The sequence below is a fragment of the Cupressus sempervirens genome, chromosome 9 (assembly GCF_028749045.1).
Source record: "Cupressus sempervirens isolate cs-2001-9-10 chromosome 9, ASM2874904v1, whole genome shotgun sequence".
Taxonomy (NCBI): domain Eukaryota; kingdom Viridiplantae; phylum Streptophyta; class Pinopsida; order Cupressales; family Cupressaceae; genus Cupressus; species Cupressus sempervirens.
The window spans coordinates 428048742-428058320 of record NC_143126.1 but is presented as its reverse complement, the minus strand read 5'-3'; the positions used below and the strand labels follow the sequence as shown (position 1 = coordinate 428058320).

At 34.7% G+C, this 9579-nt stretch overlaps 1 pseudogene; it reads left to right on the top strand.

Moving 5' to 3' along the window:
* The first annotated feature begins 389 nt into the window (after window positions 1-389).
* On the top strand, window positions 390-4047 carry LOC149539121 (putative serine/threonine-protein phosphatase 2A regulatory subunit B'' subunit TON2 pseudogene; annotated as a pseudogene).
* The last annotated feature ends 5532 nt before the right edge of the window (window positions 4048-9579 follow it).

The following is a 9579-nucleotide window of genomic DNA, read 5'->3' as shown; positions in this document are numbered from 1 at the left end:
AAGAGATCATATCAACCAATGGTTTGAGTTCTGAACAATAAGAGAAGCCTTGTTTTCTGGAAGCAAAACTTTTAGCAAATGAAGATAGCCTTCTCAATGATGAAGAATTGGTAAGAACAATTGACAAAGAATTTTCTTTCATGCCTTCATTTACCCCTAATTTTGAAGGTTTTAGATTTGAAGAAAATAAGAATAAACCTTTGCATGAAGCCTTTGATAAGAATAATCAGATAGTTAATGCAAAACATGAAGAGTTGAATTCCATTGAAAATTTTTGTGAAACTGATTTTCAAGTTTCAAAGGTTTGTGATGATACTATATTAGAACCTATGTGTCTTGAAGAAAAAGTGGAAACATGTTTTGTCAAATCAAAAAATATTATTGAAGAAATGATCAGCAAAATTGAAAGAGAAATATATGAGGATTATGCTTGCAATTGTTATCTTCCTGAAACTAATGAACTAGCTACATTATGTTTTAGTGGTCATCCTATTAAATTTGAGAATGTAGATGTTGAAGAGGAAAATATTTCAATGACTAGTGAAGTTTTAAAATGTCATGTAGAAAATAAAGAATTAGACGAAGATATTCATAATCTTGAATTCATGGTATCAGACACATATGGATCTTCAACAGTTAATTCAAATATTAAAGTTTTGAATTCAGAGGAACATTTTTCTGATTTAACAAATGCTAGATATGAAGAGGATATTTCAGTTCTGATAGAGTCTGCGGCATATACTAAATCTGATGATTGTCTTTATCCTTCACAAAAGAAGTCAGAGCATGTGGAAAATGCGGATACATTTTTCAGCTCTGATTTGAAATCAGAAGTTGTTCTTGATAGTACTTGCAAAAAGTATGATGACATTTCTTTCCTCAAAGATTTTCAATATTCTGGTTTTGCTAATCCTGATTTGAAAGATGATATCTCTACTAATGAGGATGATGGAACAAATAGAAATGATAATGCTGAAAAAGATGAAACAAATTCTATTCCAGTAATGCATCTAGAATATATTGAATATTCCTTTCCATAACATAATTTTGAGTATGCAAGAAAGGATGTACATGGAAACATAAATGAATCAGAGATCTATAATGAAGCATGGCTATTTGGAAAGGTCTTGTGGGTCATCATGTTGCGGATAGCTTTGGGGCTTAAGTTAAATAGTGAAGGAGTGTCGAAAGCTTACCAATGTTGTTCCAGATTGATGGAGTATCTTCCTCTATTCACAAGACATTCATATTTTTCTCTTCCTATGAATGGCCATATTTGAATCTTTCCTTGCTTTTGGTCTTGCTGGTGAGGTCTCTTCACCTTTTGTAAATAAGTTTTCTTTCCAATTTTGGCATGTCTAGTGTAGCTTCTTCTTCCTTCGTCTGTTGTGGTTGTTTTCTCTCGCTTTGTTTTAGTCTGCCCTGCTCCCCTCCACCCTCCCTATATGCACTTTCTCACTGATCTTTGGTCTAGACTCTGTAACCCAATGCTTAAGGCACTTGCTTAACCAAAGATGCTAGATTCTCTATGCACCTTGTAGTACATATTCCCCAGTTGGAGCAAGCTATTGCGTGACTTTAAGTCACCCATTTTTTTGGCAATATTGGAGTCATATAGTCCTCAAGTCAGCTTTGTGTCTAGGTCTAAGTCTTCCTTAGGTAGGCTATCTTTGTCGGGGTTCCCTGTCATTGCCTTATCCATCTCTAAACTGATAGGTTGTTATCAAAGTCTCATTATTTGGGTAGGTTATAGATCCTAACTCGGCAGAGACTCATACTTCAATGTATGTTTCTTTCTTAGACAAATGGTGGTTTCAAGACATGATTTTTAGATGCTGTAAAGAATCAGAGGGAAAAGTCTTCATATAGATGTCACATTGATAGAATTGGCATTTGAAAGATTCAGATGATGCAATGTCCAGGTTGATATGGACCATTCAAAGAAGTCTTTCTTATATATCAAAAGTTTCATATTCCAAAGTCTTCAATAAGGAAAAAAGGACCTTTGCTGATGGAAGCCAAGCCTTCCTTACAAGAAGTCATTGAAGAATGTAATGGTGCCAAGGATCAACATCTAAATATCTTTGAAATAGAATATGATGCTATGATGGAATTTGATTATAAGATGCCTTAAATACAGTGGCCATACTTTTAAAAGACCATAATTTCAAGCTTGGGCTTTTATTCTTGTTCGAGTTCGAAGGCATATTCTAATTTTCAAATCGATCCTCATGATGGCATGAAGGTCAAGTTAATCTCAGTAATGTGTTGGTCAATATGCGATAGAGATTTTTGTAGAATGCACCATTGCCCCAGTAATAGTCAGAATATGGAGTCGTGGCTTGTATCATTCTTCGCATGCATTTGGTCATTACCTGTCTAGAATGACTCGATGTCATCAAAGAAAATTATTTAAAGTATCTGAAGATTAATATGAAGCCAATGCAATAAACGACATATAATGTGGTTGAAAGATAAGCAAAATATAGCTTGGTGGGTTTTTGAAATTCAACTACTCCAAAACTATTTGCATACCAATAGAGGTAAAAACCCGCCAGCAAATTACTAGCATAATTTGGCTTGTTTTCTAAAATTGATCACATGGGTCATCAAAGAATCTTGGGAAGTATCTTTCATCTTCAGGTGATTTTGTTTGAAAATGCCCGGGAAAGCTTGAGGCAAAAATTTCAAAATAAGGGCAAACAAAAGTTTTCTGTGGTATTTCAAGTTTCCCTTGTTCTTCTCATGAACTAGAAACAAAAAGGATTCTTCTTGAACTTTTCAAAGAGCAACAACAAAGGACTACAATTACAAGGACACTTCCAAGCTTCTACAGAAAGAAACCTTCTCAGGGATTTATTATATCTAGGGTCCAAAGGCTGGCAAAGACCAGATTTTTGAAGAAGCAATTAGATTTACTATTGAATACAAATGATCTAGATACCATATGGGTATGCTTGCAAGAAAATTGTGTCATCGACGATTCGACTGATGCTAAAAAGATGAACTATGAAGACTTTTTCCACATAGCATCTGTTTGTGTAGATCGAATTGGTTCAAAATGTTGGCATTTTTTATGTCCATCATATTTCATGAAGTTTGAGAAGGATGAGTATGGGAGGATAGCTATCTTTCCATTTTACCTTTATGTTATGCACATGGTTTCTCTAACCCAAGCTCGAATAGACATGAGTGAGCTTGAAAAAGACGGAGATGGTTTCTTGCAGCCACATGAAATGGAGTCTTACATAAGGCACCTTATTCAAAATTTGGGATAGCTCTGCGACATGCCTACTAATTTTCTCTACATGTATTGTCAAATTGTAGCTCATAAATTCTTTTTCATTTATGATCCTCACCGGCAAGGGAAGTTGTGTATAGAGAAGGTCTTGCTATGTAATTGTCTTGCACAACTAATGGAGTTACTGTAGGAAAATGAAGAGGAAGTTGCTGATAGTGACAAGGGCAAGAATTGGTTTTCCTTAGCAACGGCTCAAAGCATCTGTGATATATATTTTTGCATTGAATAAGGACATGAATGGGACATTGAGCAAGCAGGAACTTCGAGATTATGATGATGGATCCTTCACTGATATTTTTATTGAACGAGCATTTGATGAACAAATGCATTGTGGTAAAAGAGGTGGAGGAAATGCTTGTGAAATGGATTTTGAGAGCTTTCTCGACTTTGTTTTGGCTTTAGAAAATAAAGATACACCTGAGGGTTTAAGATATCTCTTTCATTTCCTTGATCTCAATGGGAGAGGATTTCTCACAGCAGAAGATATTCATACTATTTTTAGGGATGTCTATCAAAAATGGATTGAACTTGGACAAGGTCACCTCTTGATAGAAGATGTCAGGAATGAGATCTGGGATATGGTCAAGCCATGTGATCCTTTGAAAATCACTCTTAAATATTTACTTGCATGTAAACAAGGGGGCACTGCAGCTACCATACTGATAGATGTCTATGGTTCCATAGCTTACGATACTCGAGAAAATAGCTTACAAGAAGAAGAGGAAGAGGGAGTGGAGGAAGAATAAAATTTTTTCTATTCTCTCGATGGGCTGTGTCTTTGAAACCATTGTTATTAAAGTATAATTTGGAAAGGTCACTGTAAAAATGTAAATAGATGAGGATAGAATGCCTCCATTTGTCCATACATTTGCAGAGTTATGATAGAAGATTCTCGAAGACAAACTAAAGGTGTTGGAGGATTCTAGTGAGATGTGCCACTAAGTTAATTTCAAAATAGCAGGACAAGGCCATAAGAGAAAATTGTTCTATTAAGCAAGGAAATGAGTTTCATTTTCTATCAAAATGAAAAGGCCATGTGTCACGGAATAGAGAGGATTTTATTTTTCTTGAGGCGGTTACAAAACATAAAAGTTAGGACCATTTTAAGATTCAATTTTATGAAACCAAAAAGGCATCATAAGGAGAAGCTGAACAAGCATCTTGAGGGAGGCTATTTATTGTAAATATTTTTTTGAGAGAGGGGTCTGCTTTTTCTACATACAGTCGGAGAGCTGGAGTAGAGGGGAGAGCATTTAGTTTTTTTTTGCATTTGCATTCATGCATTAGAGATGGATATTTTGGTTCTTTGTAATAGATTTGGCTGTAGATTGTAAGCAAATGTAATCAGAGTATTATGTTTGTTGTGTTCAAAACAAGAAAGGTTTTATTATGAATAGGAGCATTAGGCATCGCTTTTCTAATTACTTCCAATTGGAGTATTGTTATAATCAGTCTTAAACACTTTCTTGCATTCTTAGCTAAATGGTGTTGCAAAGTTTTAGATGTTTAATCTTCATTTTAATTTCATGTCGCTACATTTGCATAACTAACAACATTCTTGCATTACCAATCTCGGGAGTCATAGGATTTGTGAATTGTCGAAGTTGGCTAGTATTAACATCTAAAATCTGCTTGAGTTAGTCTTGCCTAGGGTTAACTTGGTTTCTCCTGTTTCGTTCTTAGGTTAAGAATGCACCCAGTTAGTTTAGGAAATAAACAAATTCATTGCATATCATTCTATAAGGGAGCTATACCTTTCAAGTCAGAGGAAATCTATCAACCCCATGATAGATTATCCAACTGTTGGCATCTAAGTGTTCTTTTAGATTTGGGCATTTTGGGAGTTTATTCAAAAGAACAATATGTCTCCCAACAGATTTTTGGCGACTCTGCTGGGGAGATGAAAAAGAAGACTAGTGTATGAGATTGTCTTCTTAGTCTTATTATTATTATCTCTGCTAGAGATTGACAACTCTGTGTTTTAAAGATATCTAAACATAGGAGAAAATTCATGTTGATGTTTGCTTCCTCAGTGGTTATAGATATCTTTGCTATCTAGAGATTGGCGACTCCATTCTGGTTCTCAGAATTTTGAGTAAGAGGTCCAGTGTCTACATTTTCAAATTTTATTATCTCTAACTTGCAGATATTTTTGACTCTTTTGATTAAAAAGGACCATGATTATTAAATTGGTGAAAATAGGGAGACTAGATCCTTCCCTTATAGAACTTCATCACACTACTGATTCTATATTGCATGACATGTTTGAGGCTTGGAGAGAAAGCATCAGTAATGGAGTAAAGATGAACCTGAGTATCAAAGAAGATCATGCAACCGTACTGTTATGGAGAAGTATATGTGCAAGATATCACCTATTGAAAGAGGTGGGAGAGAAAACAAAGTTGTTGCAGAAGTTAAACAAGGAACTACATGAAAATGATGGTAAGATGTTAGAAGCCCTTCCAGATTGCATCTCTTTAAATTTTTCAGTTTTGAGCAAACAAGAAGTCAAACCAGAGGTTCCTGATAAAAAACTAGTAAATGAAAAGCCTGTATCAACAAATAGTTTGACTTTTGGAGAACAAGAGATGCCCAGGTTCCCATAAGCACAACTTTTAGTGGATAAGGGCATCCCCTACAGTGATAAAGAATTGGTTTCCAGAAAGAAAAGCTTAGATGCAACTAAAGTATCAAAGAAGCCTGAAGAAAATGATTAGTATGAAGACCATTTCCAGCCCGAACCATCACAAGAAGAAGAAAAGTTTGTTATTGTCCCTTGCTTCTCAACAACATTTCCTATGGAGTCATTAGTTACACCTTTAGATCCATCATTTAAGGTAGGAAATGAGACTTGTTCTCCTAATGCTGAGCCTGATTTAATAAGTATGAATCTAGAACCACTCTCAGAAATGCAAACAGAATAATCAGTTTTGGTCCAGCATGCAAAAATAATTGAAGCTGTAGAAATCATTCCTAAGGTGGATAGAATCAATGAGCAGAATGAAGAGATCATATCAACCAATGGTTTGAGTTCTGAACAATAAGAGAAGTCTTGTTTTCTGTAAGCACAACTTTCAACAAATGAAGATAGCCTTCTCAATGATGAAGAATTGGTAAGAATAGTTGACAAAGAATTTTATTTCATGCCTTCATTTACCTCTAATTTTAAAGGTTTTAGATTTGAATAAAATAAGAATAAACCTTTGCATGAAGTCTCTGATAAGAATAATCAGATACTTAATGCAAAACATGAAGAGTTGAATTCCATTGAAATTTTTTGTGAAACTGATTTTCAAGTTGCGAAGGTTTGTGATGATACTATATTAGAACCTATGTGTCTTGAAGAAAAAGTGGAAACATGTTTTGTCAAATCAGAAAATATGATTGAAGAAATGATCAGCAAAATTGAAAGAGAAATAGATGAGGATTATGCTTGCAATTGTTATCTTCCTGAAACTAATGAATTGGCTGCATTATGTTTTAGTTGTCATCGTATTGAATCTGAGAATGTAGATGTTGAATAGGAAAATATTTCAATGATTGGTGAAGTTTTAAAATGTCATGTAGAAGATAAAGAATTAGATGAAGATATTCATAATCTTCAAAACTTTAATTGGTATTTGGAAAGAGTAGAGAAAGAAATTGGAAAGAAGCTGAAATAATTGAGATTAGAAAGAGGTGGTGAATTCATTTATGATGATTTTAATGATTTCTAGATTGAAAATGGAATTAAGAGACAAGTATCAATGTATAGTACAACTCATTAGAATGGTGTAGCTGAAAGAAGAAATAGATCCATTATGGATTGTACAAAAACCTTGATGATATAAAATAATGTTGCAATCAAATACTAGAAGGAAGCAATTAGCACTTCATTGCATACCTTGAATAGAGTATAGTTGAAGAAGGACTTAAATCAAACTCTTTATGAAATATGGCATGGTTGCAAACCCAATGTAAGTTACTTAAAAGTATTTGGTAGAAAATTTTATATCTTGAAGGAATCTAGGAAAGGTAAATTTGATGTCAAGGGTGATTAAGGCATATTCCTAGGATACTCTTGTATGAGTAAAGAATACAAATGTTTGAATCAAATTAATCATAAGATCATAGAAAATACACATGTAAGAATTGATGAATTTGTAGAAAAGAGTGAAGGGGAAAGCAACAAAGAACCTGAGGATTATAGAAAGTTTGTTTATTATGAAGTTGATATAGTACCAAATCAATTTGGAAGTTAGGATGTCTCACCTGTCAAGTCCCCAAAATCTCCAAAATCTATTGAGTTGCATCTAGTGCAACTCGAGTCATAGTATAAAGGACTCGAGTCATAGTCAGATGCTACCGAGCTAGTTCCTAAGAAAATTGAGTAAGATGAACTTGAGTCACTGATAGTGGGACCTACACTTAATATAGAAGATCATAAAGAGGTTAATAGAACATGTTCTAAATCCAATGTGCCTTTATTAGCAAGATATGTCAGGAAGCACCATGCACCTAATTAGATCGTTGGATACAAGTGTAATGGAACAGTGACAAGAAACAAATTGAAAGGTACATGTTTGCTTACTGAATTTGAACCTAGGAATTTTCAAGATGCTTTGGTTAATGAAATTTGGATTGAAGCTATGAATGAAGAAATATAATAGATAAAGAAGAATAAGACTTGGACTCTTGTTCCTAGGATAAAAATGTAATTGATATAAAGTGGGTATTTAGTAATAAGATCAATGAAGATGGAGAAGTTTGAAGAAAGAAAGCAAGGTTAGTTTGTAAAGGTTTTTCTCAAGAAGAAGGTATTGAATATGGTGAAACCTTTGCTCCTATTGCAAGATTAGAAGGTGTTAGAACTTTACTAGCATATGCAACGTATAGAGGTTTTAAAGTTTATTAGATGCGTTAGTCCACAAAATTGCACCCACATTTTGAGCTATATCCAAGGCAAAGAGGAACGACATGTCCACGAGTACAGGGAAGATGCATTACTGCAAGTCAAAGGAGAGTCATTCACACCCAAGGTAGTTTCACATTTTTAAAGGAGGGGGGAGCATCCGTGGTAGGCAAGGGGAACAATCGACATGAGATGAAAGTATAGCAAGGCTCCATGGATGAAGAATAGCCGCATTAGATGGCTATAGTCTATTTATCCCACATTGTGAATATGAAAATCATCTTGCCTTTTTATAAATTGATGGACTCAATAACAAAATATCTTCAAAGATATGACCTTTCAAAGCCAGTGTAAAGCTTAATGGGGCCCCAATGATGATAGCAATGTTTTGATAATCAACACAAAGAGGATGTCACATGTGGCAACTCTGGGAGGTAGCTGTGTGATTGAGAATCGAATTTCATTATGATCCAATGCTACGATAATCATAATATCATGAGAGACCAAATGTTGATTTGTGATACTACAAATTCTTCCTTGCCATGAGGTCGTATATTAAAAATTTATTATTTTTGATCCTATAACATTGTCGTCATATCGAAAAAGATGATGACTCTATAGGATTAGAGATGTGGACTCAAAGGCCTTGCAATGTTGCAGTATGTTGTGAGATTGGGGGGTAGTTTCTAAGGGGTTGTGATGATATGATGGGCCCCTATTTTCCATGAGATCATAGAATTTTTTTTTCATAAGGCTAGGAAGGTCAAAAATGAGGTGTACGATGCTATGACCAGCCTTGCTGTGAGATTGGAGATGTGAATTTGAAGATGCTTGATGTTATGATGGCGTAAGGTTGAGGGTTTTGATGTGATGGCCCATGATCTTACAAAATTCATAAGGTCATGGGAGTAATTTAAAGTTTGAATGATGCTACAGTGGGAGGTGAAGTTTTGACCATTCATCATGTGATCGGGGGATGAATTTTGAAGTTGTGCTATGGCTCAATGGGAATCGTAAAATTGTAGATGAAAAAGTGAAGGGATCTGATCCTATGATTTTCATGGGATTGGGGCATATATTTTACTATTCCTTGATGTTCTTATTTTAAGGAGATCAAAAGAGGCAGGTTTGGAGGCCATGATCTTACGATAGATTGTAAAGTTGAAAGGCCCATAATAAAATTTTGCGATGTTATGACAGATGTGGTTGTCATGAGATCAGGTGGTCATTTTCATTGGTCTTTGATGCTACAAAGGGTCACTTGTTATATGGTTGGAGGAGAAAATAAAAAGAAAAAAGATGCTATGAGATGATTAAAAATTGATTAATAAAGAGCATCTCAAATGGTGATTGTTGAATCAAATTCTGACACTTGGTAGGGATGTGG